The sequence below is a fragment of the Lissotriton helveticus genome, chromosome 4_1 (genome assembly GCF_964261635.1).
Source record: "Lissotriton helveticus chromosome 4_1, aLisHel1.1, whole genome shotgun sequence".
Lineage (NCBI taxonomy): Eukaryota > Metazoa > Chordata > Amphibia > Caudata > Salamandridae > Lissotriton > Lissotriton helveticus.
The window spans coordinates 427,870,909-427,894,925 of NC_136063.1; the positions used below are offsets into that span (position 1 = coordinate 427,870,909).

At 49.6% G+C, this 24,017-nt stretch overlaps 1 protein-coding gene across 2 annotated transcripts in view; it reads right to left on the reverse strand.

Annotated features, from left to right (window-relative positions):
* MATN2 (matrilin 2) overlaps nt 1-24,017 on the reverse strand; it is a 669,488-nt gene that overhangs the window by 399,942 nt on the left and 245,529 nt on the right. The window lies entirely within an intron of this gene.

Here is a 24,017-nt window from a genome sequence, read left to right on the forward strand (position 1 = left end):
GGCACGGTCCAAGTTCTATCGATAATATAGGTACTGTAGTGCACTAATCATGAGTGACACATTATTTTCTTGCAGTAGGTTTTGAAGGTGGCAGATACCACTGGCCAATGGAACTAAACATCCTCACCATATAAACATCCTTGTTACATGGAGTTTGTTTATATCACGTTATCACAACTGTTTAATACGGGCACTTGCCTGAATATCCACTGTGGATAATCTATTGTCAATAGACGCCTTGGCCTTTTTCACAGAATTTTTGGAACAAGATTTGGCTTTATGCCTCAACCTATTTTCAAACATACCTCCTAAATCCACACCAGGTGCACTCTGCCTTTACCTTGTTTAACATGGAGTAAGACTTGAACTCCAAACTTTATTGGTTTACAAACGGTCCACCATATAACTTTCAACATGCACAATTACACTTGCCTCCAGGGATTATGCTAGTTTCGGCTACGAACCCACACATGTTCACTCAGAAACCCCATGCAGTAAAAGACTATGGTGTTGTCAGTGATGCCATCGATGATATCATTTGAGATATGATCAGTGATGTATTTAAAGATGTCATTTAACATGTCATGAGTGATGTAGTATGTCAGGTCATAAACAATGCATGGGGGGCACAAGTTACAGTCAACTCAGTAATCTATAACTATATGTCTATGAGATCTATAAACATATGTTTTTAAATCTTACTTTTTATATTATTTCAACATCTAACTATAATACCACTGTAACCTTTGCATTCTTCAGTGAATTTCTAGTTTTTTACCATACTCATTACCATACTTAACTATAACGTCACTTGAATCTTTGGCTTCTTCAGTGAATATATATAAATATCCACACACACTAAGTAACTTCAACACCCCCTTGGGGATACTCATGCACCAGGTATTATTCTGGTGCTTTTTTAATTTTTTTTTTTTTTAAATATATTTTTATTGCAGGAATCAGCAAACTGTTACATATATGACCAGCACCAAAAATCCACTGAAATCAACTAACCGCATCCCACTCACCCCCCGCAGCACGTTTTCATACATAATCATTCAGCCCACAGTCCAAAGGCCGGGCGATAAAATCCAGTGGGGGCTCAGCAGGAGAGCAAGGCTGGTCCGGATGATCCACTGTCCGTCATCTGCTTTTCTAAACAAGCCCCAAAACCCAAAAGAAAGGCCCACCCAGAAAACACTAAATCACAAAAAATTCCCTCCCCAACCCACCCCCGCCATCAGTGTATGGTAGCAGCCGCAAAGGGATTCGTGGGAGACCCAAGATGAGCGTATCAGAAACAGAAAACGCAATCGCCTATCGGGACTCAGGGCGCGCTGCAATCTCACTATCAGAGTCGCTGGGGGCGCAATAGTCTCTGAGGGCCTGCACCAGCGTCTCCCATTCTAGCGCTGCCTCCTGTGCTTTTTCGTTACGCTGTCTCCCAGCCAGTTGGTATCTCAGCGTGCTTTCACCCGCCGCCCACTTCAAGAGTTCGCTATGCCACCTGCCCCCAGTCGGACCAGCTCGTGCCTTCCAGTTCCTGGTCACCTCTCGTTTGGCCAAGAGAAGCCCTAAATCAATAAATTTACTGGAAATTTTGTTTTTGGGGGTATGTGGAAACCAATGCAAAAGACCCACCGCCGCATCGACCGATAGGGGTCTCCCCGTCACCTCCGTCAGGGTCCTCTCCACTTCCACCCAGTAGGAGGATAAACCCGGGCAGGTCCACAACATATGTAGGAGGTCCGCCTCCGGCGCCGGGCATCTGGGGCAGGTTGCTGAGCCCGTGGCGAAGTACTGTTGGATTTTCGCCGGGGTCAGATATGCCCGATGGAGTATGTAATAGTGGACCAACTGAAAACGGGCGTGGCGCGTCCCTTTCCAAGCCCGTCGTACGAGCTGAGACCAGGTCGCTTCCGGGATTTCCTTGCCTATGTCTGCCTCCCACCGGGCCTTCAGGGTCGTAAGGGGGGTCAGCCCTTCATTGATCAACCTACCGTAGAGGCAGGTGACCGCCTTCACCGTGCCCGCAGACATCATGACGTATTGGCATACCGGAGACGTAGGAGGTTCCTCCCGTCCGCCTTTCCAATGTGCCTGGATCGCACGGACCAGGGCCGAGTGCAACAGGAAGTCACCGTGGGGAATCCCGAAGCGGTCAATGAGCTCCTGAAAGGGCAAGAGTACCCCAGCCTCATAAAGATCCCCCACCAACTGCAACCCCGCGCCCTCCCAGTCCGCCAAACGTGACCAATCGCCGCCATGGGGCAAGGCCGTCAACATCCCCAACGGTATTTCAGGCGCATATGGTATCCGCAATTGTCCCCGGGCGTGAGCCCGGTTCCAACATAGGCGAAGGGTCTTTTCCTCCAACGTCAGATCCTGCAAGGTCAAGCGTTGGCGTAGAGCTATGAAGGCCAGGACATGCCTGGCCATCCCTATACCCCTCCTGTCCTCCGGGCCACGCAATTCCCTGGCAATCTCCTGGGTGAGGGTCTGGAGCTGCGCCGCCAGATAGTATTTCTCAAGATCCGGCACCGCAAGTCCCCCCTCGGCTTTCGGCCTCATCAGGGTCTTAAGGGCCACTCTACGGCGGCCCGAGCCCCAGAGGAAGCCGACTATCATCGACCGGAGGAGCCTAAATGTGGCTGGCGGGATCCAAACCGGTAGCGCCCGAAAATAGTACAGCAGCCGAGGAAGAGCCACCATTTTGAGGAGAGCGACCCGCCCCGCCAACGAAAGCGGTAGCGTAGCCCAGAAGTCCATATTCCCCCGTAGAGCTCGACTGCATCTGGTAATGTTTCCGTCTAGGAGGTCAGATGGATCGTGATAGATGTACACTCCCAGGTACCTGAAGCAGTCAGGTTCCCATCTAAGCTCTCTATTGAGGACCGGACTGGGGGTGCCTCTGCGAACCGGGAAAAGGCATGTCTTGGCCCAATTCACTCGTAGGCCCGAGACCACCCCAAATGCCGTGAGCGCCGTCTCAGCTCCATGTAAGGCCTCGACCGGGTCCTCAAGGAAGAGCAACAGGTCGTCAGCATATAACGAAACGTGGTGCGGGCCCGAAGGTGTCCAGAACCCACTGTAATGCGCCCCCGAACGGAGTAGCAATGCGAGGGGCTCCACCGCTAGCGCGAAGAGAAGTGGGGATAACGAACAGCCCTGTCTCGTGCCCCTTTCTACTGGGTACTTCGAGGAGATTAACGGACCCGCCCGAACCCTGGCCGATGCGGAGGTATATAAGACCGCGGTCCACCTGATGAAGCCCTCGCCGAGACCGAATCGCCGCAACACAGTGTGCAGGTAGTCCCATTCCAGGCTATCAAACGCCTTCTCTAAGTCCACCGATAGGACCACCGGGCACGGAGCATCCACCAGCGGGTCTCCCAGCAAGCGGAACAACCTACGGATGTTCATTGTTGTGTTGCGCTTGGGGATGAACCCAGCCTGGTCCTCATGCACCAGGGAGGTCATGTGGCCCAGCAGTCTCGAGGCCAAGATGCTGCTCAGAATCTTATAATCGACCGTCAGCATCGATAAAGGACGTTAGGACGCCGGATCGGTTGAGTCCCGCCCCGGCTTGAGGAGGGGAACCACCAGGGCCTCGCACATCGAGCCAGGCAGTCGGCCAAGCCTCCTCGCCTCTCTATAAACCGTCACCAGTCTTGGAGCCAGGAGGTCGGCATAGGCCGCGTAAAATTCCACAGGAAGACCGTCCAGGCCTGGGGTCTTATTCCGCGCCATCTTTTTAATGGCGCTGCGGACCTCCCCCAGTTCAATATCGGACCCCAGGGCTTTCGCCACGTCAGGCTCCACCACTGGGAGCTCCAGGGGCCTCAGATAGTCCTCGAGAAGGTCAGGGTCTTTGGCAGCACGACTGCGATACAACTGGTCATAGTAGTGCCGGTAGCAGCCTAAGATCTCCGGTTGAGTGTGCACCATGGTCCCGTTCGCCATGCGCATGGACGTCGTCAGTGAGGTCTGGCGCGTAGGGTTAGCCAGCCATGCCAGCAATGCGCTCGACCTATCCCCTTCTGCAAGGGACCGAACCGCATAGGCCTTGTAGTCGAAGCAGCGCAGCCGCTCAACCTCAGCCGCCACCGCCTCCCTTGCCTCCGCCGTGCGTCCCTGGAGTTCAGGGTGCCCGGGGCGGCGGAGTTCCAACTCACGGAGCCTCCGATCAGCCACGTCCAAGTCATCAAGGATAACCCGCCTCACACCTACCTTCTTGGAGATGCAATAACCCCTCACCACCACCTTAAAAGCGTCCCATTCCAGTGCCCTCGAGCTCGCAGAGCCCCCATTGGACGCAAAATACTCCTCAATCTTATCACCTAAGTCCGCTCTGAATACAGTGTCCTCGAGGATCTCAGGGCGTAACTTCCAGGTGGGCACCGCCGGCGCCCCTGGAAACCAGCGAAGGGCCAGCAGGAGGGGGTTATGGTCCGAAACGGTCCTAGTCAAGTATTCGGAACTGACGGCCGCTGAAACCAGTTCAGTCGAGCCAAGAAACCCGTCCAGCCGAACGTGCAACTCGTGAAGACCCGAAAAGTAGGAGTAATCTCTAGCCTCAGGGTGTTGCGCTCTCCAAATGTCCGTCAGACCCCACCGTGTCTGCCAGTCCCTACGGCCCTTGGCCACACGGCGGACCGGAGAATCAGGAAGGGGCGGGTGTGAGCGGTCGGTCTCCACATCCTCTACCGAATTGAAGTCCCCACCGAGCAAGAGGGGCCCCGTGAAAAAGTGGGCCAGCGAGCCCGATAACCTAGAAAGGAAGGCAATCTGGTCCATGTTAGGTGCGTAAACACAGCAAACGTTCAGGGCCCTCCCCCCCAGAGTACCCGAGATGGCCACGTAGCGCCCCTCTGGATCTACCACTGAGTTCGTGACCTGGAAGGGAACCCCAGCCCTAATCCAGATTAGCGCCCCCCTGGCATACGCTGAGTACGACGTATAGAAGACCTGCCCCCTCCATCTGCGCTGGAGCGCCGCCCCCTCCGCCTTGGTCAGATGGGTCTCCTGCAGCAGCGCCATTTGTATTCCCCTACGCACTAAATAAGCGTGGACTTTGTGCCGCCTAGACATGGTATGAAGCCCCCGCACGTTCCAAGTAATACACTTCACATTAGCAACGTCAGCCATTGTCCCACACTGTTCGTGCAAAGTCTCCCCATCTGGGTCTCAACAAAAAGCAAACAACAATCTCCCCAGCACTGATGGCGGCCATTTCCCCCAACCAGAACTCAACAACTCTTACATTAACCAAACCCCTGCCCACCCTCCCCAGAACAGGACCCAAATAATTCCATCTAGTTCCCATCCAAACCAAGCCCTCGGAAAACCCTTCGTCCCAAACTAATCCTACGGTCGCCACCGTAGGAAGGCCTTAAGGGCCGGGTGCGGGCTGGGTGGTGGCAGTGGGCCCTCGATGCCCTGGCTACCAGGACTAAAGCAAGCCCCAAACAGCAACGGAAACCCTCGGGGCAAAGGCAAGGCACCCCACCCCCCGCTTCTCCGAGGACCACGCTGAACCATCGGCTCCCGCCACCCCCGCTACGGGCCCCCACCCAAACGGATGCAGCTCACCCCGTCAACCTTGTCCATCAAGAAGGTCCTCAGCCGATTTTGGCGTAACCTCCGGTGTGCCGGTGCTATCTGCCACCGAGTTCTCCGAGTCCGTCGATGCCCCCTCGTCACCAGGGTTCTCCTCTTCCGCGATGGTATCATCTCGTGAACCAGACAACGCAGACAGCACCTCCAGTACCCCCTTCCGCTCCGTCGATGTCTCCGCAGTAGAAGGGCCGCCCGACCGGCCCCGGCGACCCCGCACCCTCGTGGATCGCCGTCGCTGTCCCGGCTCCGCCGTTGGCTGAGATGCGGAGGCGAAGCCATCTTTCCCAGCTCTATAAAGTTCAAGCCAGTTGCAGGCATCCTCCGGGGTTTCAAAAAATTGAGTCTTGTCATCGACAATGACGCGGAGCCGTGCAGGAAATAGGAGCGAGTATTGGATGCCCTCGCTCCGGAGCTCGCGCTTGACCGCCAAGAATGAAAACCGCCTGCGTTGGGTTTCATAAGTGTAGTCCGGGAAGATGTTCACCTGGCTGTTCTCCACCTTGAAGGGGCCATTATGTCTAGCGGCATTGAGAATGAGGTCCCTGTCGCGAAAATGGAGGAGGCGCGCCACCACTGGGCGCGGCGCACGGCCTTGTTGCGGTGGCCTTGCTGGGACTCTATGAGCTCGTTCAAGGGTGTAGAAAGAGGATAGGCCCTCCGGGGCCACTGTGTCTCGGAGCCAGGCCTCCAAGTAGGCCACCATGTCGCCATCCTCGATCTTCTCCGGCAGGCCCACCACGCGGATGTTGTTGCGCCTGTTACGGCCTTCCGCATCCTCCGCTCGCTGCTCCAGGGCAGAAATCCGGGTTAGGGCATCTTTCATTGCCGCGGCCAAGGTACGCTGCGCCGGCTCCAAGGTCTTCACCGAGCCCTCCACTTCTTTGACCCTGTCCGACAGCTTGCCATGATCCGCCCTGAGGAGGCCCAGGCTCGTCGCCACCTGGGCAATGTCCTGCTGAAGGGCCGAGCGTGTGGTCGCAATCGCCTCCAGGACGCGATCAAACTGTTGCTGCAGCGGCGCGTCACCAGCACTCCCCGGGTTTCCATGGCCTTCCTTGTCCGGGGTCTCTGAGTCAGAGGCCGCCGGGGTGGCCCCCTTGGCCCCCCTCGGCTTCCCCATGCCGCGGGAAGCGCACAGTGTGGACTCAGAGGAGGGTGCCACCAAGTGCGGGCGCCGACTATAACTCCCCCGAATGTAGGCCCTCGGGGTGAGGGCCGGTGTTCCTCCTTTCCAGGGCCAGGCGGGTCTCCTCAGTTTCGGCTCGCGCCACCCCCGTATCGTCTGAGGGCGCCAAGGAGGAGGCGGAGACACTCGGCGCCAGGCCAGGTAGGCCCGTCCGGCTGACGAGGATCCGGAACGGGGGCCACCCACACCACCAGAGACTTTTTGGCGCCAGGGGGTTGTACTTCCCATGGGATCGGGTCGAACGGGGGATGCAGCCAAGCGCCGCGTCGGGGGTCGGCACCTCCGTCAGGACCTCCAGGCGTCCGTGTGCCGGGGTCCACTATGGTAGGGGCCTCCGACCGCCCGGGCGCAGTTACCAATATCAGAATCTCAGCAGGGCAAAGTCCAGCTCCTCACTCTCCAGGAAAACACAAGAGCGGAGGGCACGCCGTGACCAGCAACGTTCTCCCAGGCTAATGGTCCCGTCTAAGGGGACAAAGGGGTCCGGGCGCCATCTTGGGTCGCTCTCCGCGGGACCACAAACTTCAAGTTTCGGGCGGATCACCACCCGTCTAGGCTGTGCCAGGCGTCCCAGCAGGGTCCAGTTGGGCCGAACAACGATTTGCGGGGGCTAGGGTGCCCCGCGGCCTCCGATTAACAGGATAATCCCGGGCTCAGTCCCGGAGCCGAGCTCTCAGGCGACCATCGCCATCGGCGCCCAAGCCACGCCCCCTTCTGGTGCTTTTTTAATGAGACCCTAAGATAAAAATGTAAAAATAATGATCTATCAATCTGGTTTTAACGTAGACATTTTAAGAAGTTATCTAATAATTGTAAACTAAATAACAATTTTGAGAAAAAAACTATTTGGTTTTAGATGATTTCCAAACATTGAATTTAAAAAACCATGATGTAGTGTGCGACTACTTTTCACTTTCTTTTAAGTAAATTGATGCCAAAAATAAATATTTGGATTACATATCTGGTAGGTTTTTAATATGCACTTAACGCCATTTTCATATTTGCAGTCTAATGTATTTACATGCCCCATGTATGTCAGTTCGATTGACACCCTATCATAAGCATTTTGTAGAAGAAAACTGATCTAATTCAGAAACCACCAGCATTGGTTTATTCTTGTGGTGCGTAGCAAAACTAAAAAGACCTTAATTCATGGAGAAAAACAGCAGTACCATCACCACTTGCACCTATCACAGGAAAAACCTGAGTCATCAGAAGTGACGTATGTCACATCTCAGTGGATCATCCACTTTGAGGGTTACGTCAGAGCGTTCAGGTTTCCACAATTCCTAAGGGTATTAATAGCTTGCAAAATCAGTGACAAAACAAGAACTGACATCACATGACCGTTCAGTTCAATTATATTACAGGAATTACCATTAATGAAAGTAGTATGATGATAAAAATAGCGCCAATAACTTCCTAAAGCAAACACATTACCAAAATGTCACTAAAGGGTATAACTTGAAAAATAATATGTATGAGTCGGCAAAAATCAACCCCCCAGACACAAATAGCAATAACTGTTTTCTGGGAATATATCGATCGCCAGCTTCTAACAACCAATGGGTAAATGGCCCACACAGGATGCACATTAGTAGCTCCATTTCTTACGTGCCTCTGTGGGCCCCACACACAATATATTTAAATGACACCAGACATTGTATACATCAGTGGTCCCCGCCAGTACATGCCTGCCAGTGTCTGCAATCAACATCAATGGTTAAGGCAGCACAGTTTGGTCAGCAGTTGTCCACCCATTACCCACACCGAGCAGGACAGTGCAGAAGGAACTCGATGTTATAAAAATAGAGAAAAGTTCTCTAAACAAGCCTTGCTGTTCTTGTTTGGATTGACTTTTATATAAACTGAAACATTACTCATGAAATCACAGCAAAGCAGCTGCACACACTGCAAGTGTTTTTATAAATCAAAATGAAAATGAGGTTTCCATCTATTGTGGGGTTGGCCAGCAATGTACATGTGTTATCATATTTGAGTATGTATGACGGTAGTGTACATATAGTTTACGGGTCCTTTAGAGCTATATTTGGAAGGATCCAATTCATGTATCTCACCTTGCATGTAATAGAGTCTCCTATTACAAATCTGAGAGGCCTCGAAGAAAATCCACCACTTCCCTCAACATCAGGCCACCCGCTCACCTGCGCATCAGACCACCCGCTCACCTGCGCATCAGACCACCCGTTCGCTTGAGGATAGAGCACCGAGGGCAGCACCACTTACATGGCTGTACCCCATGCATGCCCAAAGTTTCTTGGAAGTCTGCATCGTGCATCTGTTGAGGTACAATAGCAGATGAGTTGAGGTTGTGATGCCGGTTATAGTAGAGCCTACACCAATAGCTGGAGTGTGAAGTTTTTATTTTCCAGAACGGAGTATTCAAAGCCTTACAAAGGTGCAAGGAGCAGTGCCAAAATGAGGATAAGGAAACAACTGCAGTCCTAAGCAAGCCACAGAACTTCACATAACACCCATTAACTTTAAAAGGTGATGCAGCTTTTGCTTCTTTCTCAGTTTCTTTATTTTCTTTCTTCTTTTTAGCATTAGCCAACATGTGTTTCGTCGTGAAGGGTGTACCCTTCGAGTCTTTAGGGCTAAAAAACATAGCAACATACTAGTTTTGGTGTGTGGCGTGTTCAACCAGGTACACCTGTGTTGAAGTGCTATTCAGGAATGCCTTCGTTAGTGATAGGATGTGGAAACCCGTGCTTGGATAGGATAATGGCATGTTTATCATTACTTGTAAATCATTTTATAGACCTATTTGCAACTTTTGTGAACTGCCATTAATGCATAACACTTTTGTGGAAAATTCAAAAAAATTCTTGCAAGAAGTGGTACAATCTCAAGAATACAAAAGTGTATCTTGTGTCATGCAAGTCTAGTACGGTGTCGACCTTAAATCCCTCGCATACTTGTTTTTTCTGGCTACTAGGTTCAGTCCTGTAGTCAAATATATACGTACAATGTTAAAAATCCAGATTGAGTTAGGATGCATGGCAAGGCAATGCACTTATATGATATTGTTTCTACCTTGAGAACGGTTCTACTGTCGGCCTGGAAATAAGATGAACCATGACTTTGTGCCACATATCTGTATATAATAACATACTTAAGTTGTAAAAATGTTACCAAAGGCAAAAACCCCTTGTACCGGGTTATCATCATTCTAATCCAAACATTTCGCACCCATGTTACGCAGTCTTGTGGTCCTAAATCCTCAATTATTGGTGTGTCTGATACATCTCAATCACCATTTTATTAATCCTGTCTTTCACAACCCAATTAAGTGGACAATGGCTGTCTTCTCCTGTGAGCTAAATATAGTTGCTGTAACACATGTAAAAGAAACCCGTGGTGTAAATGTTGCCTGCATGTAGTTCAGTGCACCATTCATCTCGACTGTATATAACCCTTATATGTGGGCTTATATATATATAACCCTTATATGTGGGCTTACCTGATTCTCATAGCTTTGCTTGTGCTTGCTACATGCGTCCCTGGTCCACGTCGCAAGTGTTCAGCAGTGGAACAATTACCTCTGACCCACTTGAGTAATTAACACCGATGTCGGACTTCACATTTGGTACGCAATACTATTCTTACTTGTATCATCCCGAAACAAACGCAAAATTGGAAAGACTGATATTTTCCTTGTGCATGTTGTACGATCATCCCTGTATATAATATTGTAATGTCACTATGTATACATGTGTATGTAGTGAATATTAAAGCCAATGGCATAGTAGAAGACAAAATCCAAAATCTTTTGCATAACATGGTTTCACGCCTTGCAAGCTTTATGCTGATTATGTCAGAGTGATCTGTTTGACTGCGCTCTACATATCATACTTTTAACCTGTATGTTGTGTTCCTTAAATTATAACAATCTATTTATTGAATTTTGATGCTATGTCATTGTCATAAATATCAGTACAGTGGCATTACTACTGTGTAATTGAAAATGTGGACTGACGTACATCACGATTGTGACAATATGCAAACAACGAATGAGCAGACTTTGCATTTTCATCATTTCATCTACCCATTGTGATACAGTTTTTACCAATACATCATATTTATTTGTAGTCCCCTACAATGTACTGTAGTTCATGATCAGTATTGAGGCCCAGTTCAACTGACTTGAGACGCATTATCCACATGGCTTCTTTGCATCTTAAGGTGAGTTCTCAGTTACATCCTCGAAGTGATCACATATACCCCATGGCAGTACTTAGAACAGAATGTAAGGCACAAGGGCAAAATAAATATTTCTGCTTTTACGGGATAGACCATAGGCCTTGAACCTCGAGGAGGTAACAGAGAACTCATCTTAAGACACAAAGAAGCCATGTGAAGAATGCATCGTAAGTCCGCTGAACTGGGCCTCAATACTGATCATGAGCTACAGTACACCCAACTCACTTCAGCTTCCATTCTTTCCGTATTGGTGAAGCCCCACCAGCCGCCAGTTCTGTTTGATGATCAGATAGTGCTGAGAATTGGAAGGTGGAATTGGGTTGCTTCAAGCAGTACGTTTACTATCATTGAAACCCATGGTCTTTGAGTACTTTTGTGATTTTCCTCCATTGAATACCTCTTATCTGCACATCTAGGTGCCATGTCTCTCCAGGAGGTGTTGGGACACTATTATTTAGAGGGCTTGGGAGATGTATCAAACCAGTGACTTCGCTGAGCAGACTAGAGAAGCTGGCCTCAACATGAGGTGATATGCGAGTGAAGTTTTAATAGTAGAAATTTAGGGCAATTGTCAATAAGAGGGCACAAAGCGGTTTTCCACCTCTGGTGCTAATTATACTTCATTTGGGAGGTAATGATCTGGTACAACATGGTCACAGTGATATTTTGGAATTGTGGATCATTGACTTAGCATGTAGGCATTTCCCTAATGCAGTGACAGCTCGATCATGCATAATACCAAAACAGGTGTGGCATGGAGGTGTCTCTATTCAGTCTCTTAACCAATCCACAAAGTGGACTCAGATGCATCATCCATGGATACATTAGTGGAGCAAGGTTCTTTTTCGGCGATGGGTTTCCCCTTTTCCCTTTGGGCAATGAGATGTTTGTAAATAGTTTATTTTCTTTTGCTGGTCAGTTTATCTTGCAGCTTAAGGGGAGGCCACATGGTAGGTGAACCATTCCGGCCTGTGAAAGGGTGAACTCATGGTTAGCGGGCACACTTTGGGTCATCTTGGCATCTCATAGGGAAGAAGTCATTGAGAATATCAGTTTCATGTGGATCTTACAGGGGTTTTTGCCACATTTTAAATAAATCTTGCACTTTTGCAGGTAGAAAGTCACTCGCTTAAGCGCCCCCCACTAGCCTTCCATTCATCTTTGCTCCAATGGTCAGTTGCCCTTTTGGGAGGTGGAGGATGTGGTCTGTACCAGGGGACCAAATTATGGCCTGGTTGCCCAGATTAGCTTTCCTGCAGGAGCTAATGGTTCAGGGGAGATTGCTTTAGGGTGAGGGAACTCTAGCATAAGTGAGTAGAGCCTGGGTTCACATTAAAGCAGATTTCTTTTGCCTGGAAGTGGGACCCATAGGAGGCCCGAAAGGTTTGGGGGATGCCAGTGGGACCAGGTGGAAGGTCAAATCATGAGTTCAGCAAAATGAGGGGTTGGGTTTCAGGAAACTCGATGTCTAACTGACCATTTAGCCAGGACATTTATTTTATGCAAGAATCCTGCAAATAAGTGTTCTGTGTAATGTTATGAACTTACTGAGATATGTTTTGTTAATAAATATGGAATGTGATGTGAATCTCTATCCAAAAAAGCAAATAACTAGGTCTCAGGCTGTCATTTGACAGGGGTGGAGTCCAAAAGAGGATAGAATCAGTCCTGTGTTGAGGTACATCATCAATGTGCCCCTTACATATGTATCCTTTCCCTGTTCTACCTTGACTAACCACATAGCAGCTTTACAGCCACCAGAGTACTAAAGTTAAGATGTTTCCTAGAGCATGCAAAGAAAATTATCTGCATACTTCTCCTTTTTGGTGGTAAAAGATTTATATTAATAGGGTACAGTGGGTCCCTCACTCACCCATGCTCTGGTGCCACTGTCACTGCTGCCTACATCGCTTGTTGTTAAAAGTTTAACAGCCTTATGACAAGTTTGGCGGTCCTCTTGTCGGCCCCCTTCGCCCATCGTGCGCCTGCCAGATTACGACTTCAATCCATGGCGGGCAGGCGGGGCTGTGCCCTGTCTCAGGGCGGAGGCTGTTTACGGCTCATAGGAGAGCCTTAACAACTGACCGCAACAGTGAGAATGCCTCCAGCACATTCCTGCACAGCCTGGCATGCACCATGTCATGCATGCCATACCTTGCAGTAACGGGGGTGCAATTCCAGGGGGGGCACAATATGTACTCCCCTGCATGTACCCCCAGGCCCATAAGCGGCAGGGAACCATGTCTGTCGCCCTTTTCATGGCGGGCTCGCTGCATATTCCTAGCCCTTAATGCTGTGCGACCGCCACAGGATCCTAGATCCCAGCGGAGGCGGCGGTCCTGTGTCGGTCTGACCGCCACAGTCTGAATACTGCGGGCGGACCTGCTGTGGCGTCGGTGGTCGGACTGCCACCCCGAGTAAGGCGGTCCTCAGGACCGCAGTACTCAAAATAAGGCCCTCAGTCTTTGTCTTTTGAACTACGTGTTTATTTCCCACCTGGTTTCAGTTCTACGACTGGCTAAGAACGGAACCCCTCCTGGTGCTAGGTGACCCAAGGGGTTGAATGGGACAGGTTCAAAAGGCAAACTGTGGAGTCAGAAGGGGCCACACTGAGATGGCGAAAAGATGCCAGGACCATTAGACTGCCCTGTCCAGGTCATACCACCTGTGGCCCATACAAAGGGGCACATGGAAACAGGAAGGTTGGTGGTCTAAGTGCTACTGCAATTTTAGTCGAAACATTTTCTCCTGTAGATGAAGTCGTAAACACAGTCAAAACAACTCTTGTTGCATTGTCCTAATAGCATGTGCTTCGATTCAGAACAAACGAGAATACTAGTCTTGAGCACTCAGCTGATTGTTCTCAAATGATTTGCCTTTATTTCTTGGCACAAAAAAGATGTTATTATTGCCTTTTCTCCAAGTATTTCACATGCTACTTTTAAAGACATACTAAGATTTGTGACTCAGACTCAGTTTGGCAAGAAAAGTGCCCTTGGCTAAAGTGTTTTTGGCGAAGATCCAACTAAGAACGAAGTACTTTGGAATTATTAGTACCCGAAATAAACCCTGTGGTTTAAGATATTTTGTACCTTTTTGGTGAATAATAGCTACCATTGTTTTAAAGCAAGTATGCTTTAATTTCTATCTGAGTTTCATTTTTAACTGACAACCTGAATTTAATATTAAAACAAAAATTATTGAAATCACACTACATGTGTATTTTTTTATTGACTTACTACTGAGACTTCAGCAAAGACAGAGCACATGGTCATGTTGCATGTCTACACCACAGCAGAAAATTAGGTGAAAACGATCACGCAAATTCAACCACCACCAATTATATTTATTCTAGTTTTAAAGAGGGACGAGGAAGGGGAAAGATGAAGGACGAGAGAGTAAGGATTTCAAGGAATGATGGCGAGCATGGAGAAAGACCCAAGTAAAGAAGAGGTGAGTTGAGTCTAAGGAAGGTGCGTGTAACCAGGTAAGACAGTGAAATGTTTCAAGAAGATAATACGGATTTTTCCTTGAACAAACAGAGAGCACTTGAGGAGGTGGACAACAAGGGTGAAACAGAAGATCTTTAGAGAATCTATAAGGGAAAAACCAGCAGACTAAAGTATTAGTTGAAAGGTTCATAAGTGGAAAGATCCTCACAGACAAGGGTATGCAGTGAGGTACGGACTCGTATAAGGCGTCCAGTGAAAATCACAATGAAAAAGTTAAAGATGTTCTGGTGTCCGATCTTCAGAAAGTTAGGTGTAGAGACTGGGTAGAAGGGACTATCAGTCATAGCCTTCTTGGAGGAGGATAGGTTTTAGGAACTCTCTGCACTTTTGGATGGTCTTCTTCTATAGTTCTTCTTACACTTTTCGGTGGTTTTCTTCTCCTGTGTTACTAATTACACTTTTGGAGGGCCTTCTATATATTTTCTTACATTTATGGATGGTCTTCTTCTATATTTTTTCTTGCACTTTTGGATTGTCTTCTTCTATATTTCTTCTTACTCTTTTGGATGGGGTTCTTCTATATTTCGTTTTACTCTTTTGGATGGTCTTCTTCTATATTTCTTCTTACACTTTTGGATGGTCTTCTTCTATATTTCTTCTTACACTTTTGGATGGTCTTCTTCTATATTTCTTTTTAATCTTTTGGATGGTCTTCTATATTTCTTCTTACACTTTTGGATGGTCTTATATATTTCTTCTTACTCTTTTGGATGGTCTTCTGCTCCTTTGTTTCTTATTACACTTTTGGAGGGCAATCTTCTGTTTTGTGTCTTATTACACTTTTGGAGGGTCTTCTCTTATATTTATTCTTAACTTTTGAAAGTTCTTCTCATATATTTTGTTTTACACTTTTGGGTGGTCTTTTGTGCCTGTGCTTTTTTCTTACACGTTTGGAGGGTCCTCTCCCATATTTGTTCTTATACTTTTGGATGGCCTTCTCTATATATATCTTTTCCTACACTTTTAGATGGTCTTCTTCACCTGTGTTCCTTCTTGCATGTTTGGAGGGTCCTCTCCTATATTTATTCTTATACTTTTGGATGGCCTTCTCCAACATTTTTTCTTACACTTTTGGATGGTCTTCTCCTATATTTCTTCTTAGACTTGGTTATGTTTTTTTCTCCTATATTTCTTTTCTAAGTTCTTGGTAAAGTTTTTGCAGGACTTGAGTTCATTTAGCCTTATCTAAGGCGACACTGCTCTGCCCCAGTCCACACAAGTCTGGTAGACAGTGATCTTCGTTCAAAGAATGTTAAATAGAAGAGCATAATCCGTGTCAACCATTTTGAAAATATATTTTTAGCGGTATGATGATGTGAGGAGGAGCCGAACAGGGGGTATTCATATATCACTGGCGACATAACAAGTTGGATTCCCTGCCGTCCTAATGAAGGCGAAGACGCTGATGCCGCAGCTCGCGTGATAATGAACTCTTTTCCCCGCCCCACAGTACGTCGAACCCGACCCGGAAGTTGTTTTCCCCAGAGGCGGACCTCAATAGACTTATCAACGCACTGACCAATCAGGGAGCCGGCAACGAGGTCGCGAGCAGCAGAAAAAGCCGGGAGAAACAACAACCAGCGTGCCTGCTGGAAGTGGGTCGACAACGCCGGAAGAAGACGCCGAAGGAGCCAAGGACGCCACCACCACTCGAGAGGACATCAAGGAGACTCGACACGAGGAGCCAGAGGATCCTGACTTTTGGCCTGAAGACTGGTGGAGCCCGGGGGACACGCACTAGCCGCCACAACTCAGGAGAGATGTGGCAGACCCTGGTACGTAGCGGAACCACGAGTACAGGTGGGAGGAGGGGGGAGCTGGGAGATAGCGGGAGGCTGTGAGAAAAAGTCGTAATATCTGTTCTTTCCCTGCCAACTTTAGCCCGTTTTATACCTCCTCCTTGCCTTCCAATTTGTAACGTGACCCGAATTAACATTCCTCACATAGAACAGAAGCTCATTACTTCTTTGTGATAACCTAAGCAGTTAAGAAAACCCCTCCCTCACATTCCTAAACCTTGCGCACGGTGTAGTGATGGATTAGGTATCCTCCTAGAGTAGAATCTGACAGTGACCACTGTTCTTTTCTTTCTTTTGAGTGACTGCAGTACCCGCGGATGCTCCTACCACCGAGTATCAAGGTTCCATGGACCACCTGACAGCACCCTTGAGGAAGACCCTCAGAAGTTAACACTGCTGACTCTAATTGACTTATTTGTACCAAAAGACTGTTTCCAACACTTTCACTCTCCCTACTGGGTTACTTATTACCATCAATAAATCCCACAATATTCACCCTATACGGCCTCCTCGCTTCTGTTTCCGGCCTTCCCTCCGACAGATATCTTCAAGGGAGTAAATTAGAGCATTAAAATATGTCTAAAGGTTTACTTCATTTGCATTCTGATATTGGTGTATGTTGGAGCCTTCTATTCACGAATACCTGATTCTAGTAGTAAGACCAAAGATTGATTGATGTAACATTTTCTGAGGCCTATCCTCTAACCAGATTGGGTAATATTTCCATCAAAGCAGGAATACTGAGACAGAAGGTATACTTTCTTGAAAAGTCGAATCTTCAAAGCTTGTGGACAGGTAAAAAAGCAACAGCTGGTTGAATGTCTGGAAGTGAGGATACATTCAATATTATTGCAATTTTCCACTGTTGGACTTGGCCCTTTCTCCCAAAATGTTTTGCTTTTCACCCCCCTATTTTAGGATGTCTCCCCCATGGTAGAAAACTGTATAGGCCATGTGTGGTGTGAGACGCCATGTTAAATGTAATGCAATGGTGTGCACTTGTTAACCCCCCATTGTACAAATGTACCCTGGTAACATGCTGCGTTTAAAATGGATGCCATGGCTGTGTGTTGAGCCACCTGACTGCAGTGGGTTAGCAGTCTAGATCTTCGGTTCCAGGCCATCCAGCTTTTGGAGGGAAAGCCTGTTACCCAGGGTGCTCTACTCCTCCCCCTGAGCCAGTTAGAACCAGTTCCCCAGAGGCTTCTAGAAGCTTCTGGCACTGCCTGGTAGGTGGGGTGAGGGGCGCATAAATAAGGGGGCTGTGCCACCATGTGCTCAGACAGAGCAGGGACATGAACGTGAGGGGACCTGCTGCCAGGGGGTACCACCACTTGGGCCTGTGTGCTGGACCCTGCACCCAACTAAACCCCCTCTGCTGTCCACAGTGCTAGTGGAAGCCCCACTGCAGGAGTACAGGCTGCTGTACAGGAGGAGTGCTACGCTACAGTGGAGGATGGTGAAAGCCTACCGCCCTGTCCTGATGAGTACCCACTGACTGCTGACCTTGCCCAGTAGTGCCTGCTGCTCTGCTACCTGGCGCCTGAAGAAGGAGCACCATCCTAGGTCCCTGAGGCTGGTGGGACCTTGCGCCACGCAACGCTACACCTAAAAGCGCCTTCAGAAGAAGAGCGTTTACCTGACTGCCAAGGAGCACCTGTAACTGCGCCAAGAAGGAGGTGAGGAGCGCTATAAGCTGAGGGCTAGTGAAGAAGAGCGCTACCTCCTGTCCCAAGCTTGCCTGTTGCCTAGCGCTTGGTGAGCGCAGCCCTATATTTCAAGCACCAGAGAAGAGGAGCTGAGACCTAAAGCACTGTAATCCTCTAAGCGCTGTGGGGCCAGGAAGAACTGTTGGCTTAAAAGCGCCGCAGGTGCCTACCCCGCGTTTTGGCGCGCTCTTGGGCTAAGTAATACTGGCGGGTGCCCACCCCGCGTATTGACGCGTTTTTGCCTAATTGGAACTAGCGGGAGCCTACCCCTCAGTTTACTGCCCCTTCCGAGGGTTCCTACCCCACGTCATGAATAATTTAAAAGAGGGTGCCCACCCCGCATAGTTGTCGCCTGGATTCACTGCTGCAGCCAGCGTGGGGAACTCACCGCTGCGGCCCAGGGATCTGCATGCCAATGCTTTGCCCCAGAGAAGTGACGTGGTCCCGAATCACCGCTGCGGCCCGGGAGGCGTGTGGAAAGTTGCGCGGACTTCATCGCGCTGAAGGAGGAAGAGGCGCCACTGCGAATCCCCGCCGCAGTGCCCCCGAAGCCTGGGACGCCCACCGGGGTAAAGGAAAGGCCGCAGAAGGCCCGTAGCGTTCCTCCGGGCAACGTCATCGGCCGCGTCTGGTGGTAGGCACGGCCCCATTGGATCCTGCGGCCGCGCCACCTGAAGCCGCCACCTCATTGGTTCCTGAGCCCAGCCGCCGGGGAGCTGTGCAGCCATTGGCGGAGGCTGCCGCGCCCCGCGAGAGCCGCACACGGATTGGCTGTGGGGCCTGAAGCGAAGACGGAAGCCAGTGGTGACGCTGCGGGGCTCCCGTAGTGACGAGGGAGCCCCGGGAGTGCTGAGAGACCGGCGCGGGAGCCCACCACGCCGGTCAGAGCCTCGCAGTGCCGCAGCTGCCGAGTGAGCGAGAGAGGGAAAGGGGGCGTTGAGGTATGGTGTCGGTGCCTACCCCCTCCCCAGCGCCACGTGGAAGTTCCCGAGGACCTGCAGGGGAAGACAAAGGGGAGCCTGGTGAGTGGGGTTCAGCTGTGTGGGGGACTGCCTGAAGCCTTTGAGGAGCTAGGGGTGGAGAGGGCAACGGGGCATACTGTTGGTGCTCGCCCCCCCTTTCGCTGTGTGACTTCCCAGCTGCCCCGACTGGCAGTGGGAAGCTGCAGCGTGCAGCAAAAAAATTTTGAAGCCTCCGTGGGCCCCCCCATGGACAGGGCCACAGTGCCCCGGGGGCTAGACAGCGACACCGCAGTGGCGGGTCGCTGCAGCGATTGAGGCATTTTTTAGCCTCGGACCTAGAAGAAGGACTACAACGTCCCCGGGTTGTTTTGAGGGCTCCTAAGTGGCTGCGCTGACTGGAGTTTACACCACTGCCCCACTGGACAGTGGGCAGTGGTAATGGTTGTGGTGAGAGACTGATCTGCCCCATGCCCAAAGGACTCTGCCTGTGGTGTCCTGATGTTATGCCCACATGTTAGGCTTCATGACCACGCTAGTGCCTCTACATTAACGCCCCATGTTCATGTGATAGTGGTAACTGCTGATGAGGGTTGGGCAGGTGGTAATGTCGTACCTATGCTAATATGCTTATGTCGATACCTTTCTAGGCCTAGTTGGATGCTTTCTGTTGAGGGTATATTTATGGCTGTGCCCAGGTTTGTGCCTAATGTTAAATATGACTTATGCTAATTCTCCTGAGGCCTACTGCTTTTAGGCTTCTATGTCTGGGCTCCAGGCTAATATTATGCCCACTGTTGATGGATTCCTGGCTAGGGTTCTATGCCAATCTTATGCGCACTGTGTTCCCTGCCTCATGATTTAGGTCTGCTGCATGTCTATGCCTGATGTTAATGCTGAACGCCTAATGTTCTTTTTGCAGGGGATGCCGATGCCATGCATAATGTGCTTTTACGCCTAAGGCTAATGCTTTATGTTTTTATTACGTCCTTGGAACTGATGGACTTATCTTTTTCTTCCTTTTCCTTTGCCCTGTACATAATCCCCATTGTAAATATTGCCCTGGCGCCAGTTGGCGCAGTATAGTGATAATTGTGATTACCTGTGTAGGTTTGGTACAATACAAAAGTTATTCTTTCCATCTAATCTGGTGTGGTCTCTTTTTGTGGTGTGCCTGGTGTGTCGCCTGTGTGTACTGCGTGGATGCTTCACACATGTCCTCGGGAGTTTGGCCCACCCGTTCTGCACTATGCTACCCCATTTCCAACATCCACAGAAGGAGAAGCAGCTGAAGTTGTGATACAGACATTGGCTTTTTTCAGAGAGCATTACAGGTAACCAGTGAACACCAGAGAATAAGAGGCATGGAGCTGGGCTTTACGGCAGCCAGTCACAATGGCAAGTGAAGATGGTGTTGATGAGCTAAATGCTTTTGACTTTTTGGCTCAGGGCATAATGCATGTGCGCAAATAACCAATTTAGCTAAATGGAATCAGAGACCCTGAGCAGGGCTCCATGGTCTGTAGGGGCACAACATGTGCATCTTCCTTAGCAAGTGCCTCTGGTTTACCCTTGCCTGTTCATATGGGCTTGGCGGTGGCAGCAGCAAGTGTTAGTGAATCATAATTGCACAGCTTGCTTTTATCTGTTCTTTGTACTTGGGTAAGATGCTTACCCCCTTCATCGATCTTAATTTCTGCCTAATTGTGGTTGCTACATCCCAAGTGCATGTAAAGCACAAATGTGTACCATAGGAGTGTGGTAATATGCGCCTGGACTGTGTGCACTGTTTGGATGGGAGTTCATGGAAGCTCAGAGGAATTCATCTTGTAATGTCCCTGAAGACATGTTGTACAATTTAGAGGTGGAATGTTGGACCCCTCCCGCATGGCGGGCCCCGGACGACATCGGCCCTCCATCCAGCCCGGGTCGGCCTCGGGCACACCTCTGCACGCCCTCCAAACCACCAGATCCGCCACCCGGCGGCCCACAACCACTGACACGGCACCCTCGGGCCGCCCAAGCATTACCGGTCCGGTGCCCCGGACCCTCATTCCAGGCCCGACGCCATCTTGGGCCCATCACGTCACAGACACGTGGTCCCGGCCCAGCCGCGGCCACGGCCCCAGCGAGCCCGCCATCGAGGCACCAAGAACCCTCCGGGTGGTAGAGTGGCCACTCCACCAGAGACAAGGAGAGGGGAGTTTCGATGGCTCCCCAACCATCCCCGGATGCCTGGTTTCGATCGCCCTCCGGCCTCCCTGGGCTCTGGCTCCACCCCCCTGCTGGGTGTCTGGACACCATCATCCCAGCCCCTCTGACCCCCAGGCGAGAGGGTCCGGACATCAAAGGATTCCAGACCTATATCTGGGCCAGCCCCGGAGTAGGACGGGAGTTGTATCCCGGAGTCGAGAAGCCCTGCTGACGCTGTCGCGGCTGACCCTGAGACGAACTCCCCTTGCTGTTCTACCTGGAACCTGATGGCGCTGCCGCGGTCCATCTTTGCTGTAACCCTCTTGGAGCCTGCTGGCGCTGCCGCGGTCCACACTCGCTGAACCATCTTGGAACCTGCTGGCGCTGCCGCGGTCCATCTTTGCCATAACCATCTTGGAGCCTGCTGGCGCTGCCGCGGTCCACACTCGCTGAGCCATCTGGGAACCTGCTGGCGCTGCCGCGGTCCACACTCGCTGAACCATCTTGGAACCTGTGGCGCTGCCGCGGTCCACACTCGCTGAACCATCTTGGAACCTGCTGGCGCTCCCGCGGTCCACACTCGCTGAACCATCTTGGAGCCTGCTGGCGCTGCCGCGGCCCAACCTCCCGGAGCTCCCCAGCTCGAGGATTGAGAGCTGTGCGTAGAGTCTCCTTGCAACCGACCATCTATAAGACTGTCCCGCTACCTTGCCCCTTGTCACGAGACTTTCCAGATCTCAGGATCTGCTGTATATATTGAAACGATACTTATTGCCAGATAAAGATTGAAAACTCTATCTACGTGTGGTGTACCTTTGTAGGGGTGTGGTTACTCGGCTGTACGATTCTAGGAGAGGGCCCTCCCGTCGGAGGCCTCTCGACATCGCTCGGTCCCTTTTCTGAAGGAGGGGTAGGCCTAGGGGTGGTCAGTCAGACACCTTCTGCCTCCCCCGGGTTCGCCTTTCTAACATGGAAGGTAGTGTGCCAGAACTGTATTGTGTAATGCTGGCATTCCTGAAGTTTTTGTATAAGATCAGACTCTGAGCTGTGAAGAGGATGGATATGAGGCTCCCTTTAGAAGTGAAGAAGTGACGATTTGCTGTGTCCTGATTTTTATTTCTTCTTGAAGCACTCCCATTAGATTAGATGGGGAATGTGGGGAGTGTATGTGCAGGGACTGAAAGATACACACTGACCATGAGTGACAAATTGACCCAGCATATACCATGAGGAGGGCAGCATCAACCTTACTATCACCTGAGTTCAAAGGGGACATGGTGTCTTCTTCCATGGAACCTCTCCCTGTCAGGTTAGAGAGCATGGAATGCATCTCGAAGCAATCTGACAGAGATCTGTATGAACTACTTGTACATATTATATCTTTACTATGGACCTTGGTAAGAATATTCTCTTAGCATCCTTAGAATCTTAATTTCTCTTATTGACTGATGTACTGGATCCTTGAAGCCAAAGTTTGCTGGCCGAAAAGCGGAAGGTGGGCCAGCTCCCTATGTAGCATAGTTTAGCATTTCATTCACATACTTAAAAATGTCTCTGGTCTTTAGAGAGCTATTTCTCCTCGGCCATAGGTTTGTTATATTTTAAATCTGACTTGATTAAAGGTCATCACACCGCTTATCTCTTGACTAGTCTTTCTGCTGGAGACTTAGACAAGTCTGATAAATATCTGGGTCTGGAATGCCTCCCATGTTTGGAAAGGCCTTCTTTAGGACGGAGAAGAGTGAGAGAGGATGCTGAGTCTCTCCGTTTTTCCCTGTTAGACTTTATTTTGCAGTCACAAAGCACCATGGTACTAATACAGCTAGAAAATAGAACAAATTGTCTACAATTAAGGCCTATTTCTTCCCTATCTGAAAATACTCAACTAATTCTCTCTGTCATACAGTCCACTGATGGCATATGTGTACTGTGTGCCATGCACTGCACATCCAGTTTTGACACCTAGGCACCTGCCCTGCCATCCCCTGGTATATGCTGTGAACCGGGCGACAATTCCATTAGTAATCGGCACTCTACCACAGTCCAAATCCTTTAGGGAACCGAGAACAGAAAAAACACATACTGCCCTTACCACCTGACCAGGGGAATAAAGACGCAGTCTCTTCACAAACACCTAATCGTCCAGCAACAGCTCACTGGCATAATATCAGAAACAGAAATATTGTGTGGACCGAATATCGTGTCAAAAATATTACACCAAAATATTGAGAAGGTAAGTGCAAATAGGAAAGTATAGATTTACTATTCTTAACTGCACATCTACATACCTTGAAGATATATTGTCACTGTACATATATATGGAGATATATATAGAACAACTATTCCTACCTATAAAAACGTAACTTCACAATAGGTTTTGTCCTCGATATTCTTGACACAATATTTTGGCCAACAATATTTCTGTTTCTGATATTCTGTGTAAACACTGCCAGAAACGTGTAACTTTTTCATAAACTTTTCATGAGGCATACTGCATGCCAGTGGGACAGAAAATCGTGTTTGCCAGACAGACATGCCATCCATGTAGGTGGCATGGATGGCAGCCTTGCAACTCACAGGCTAGGAGTTAAAATAAATATGGCAGGAACTTTGAGAAAGTTTAGAAGGTCAACAAGTTGTATGTTTACAGGTACAGACTTACTTCACAAAAAAACATATGCAGTGATGAAGAAAAGAGCTAAGCAGTTGTCGGAACCTTATTCAGAGGGCCATGGGGCAAGCAGAAGCTGCTGTGCCCAACTGGCGAAGTTGAGGCCTTTTATTCTTGCTATCCTGGATCTTGAGCGACTTCAGCA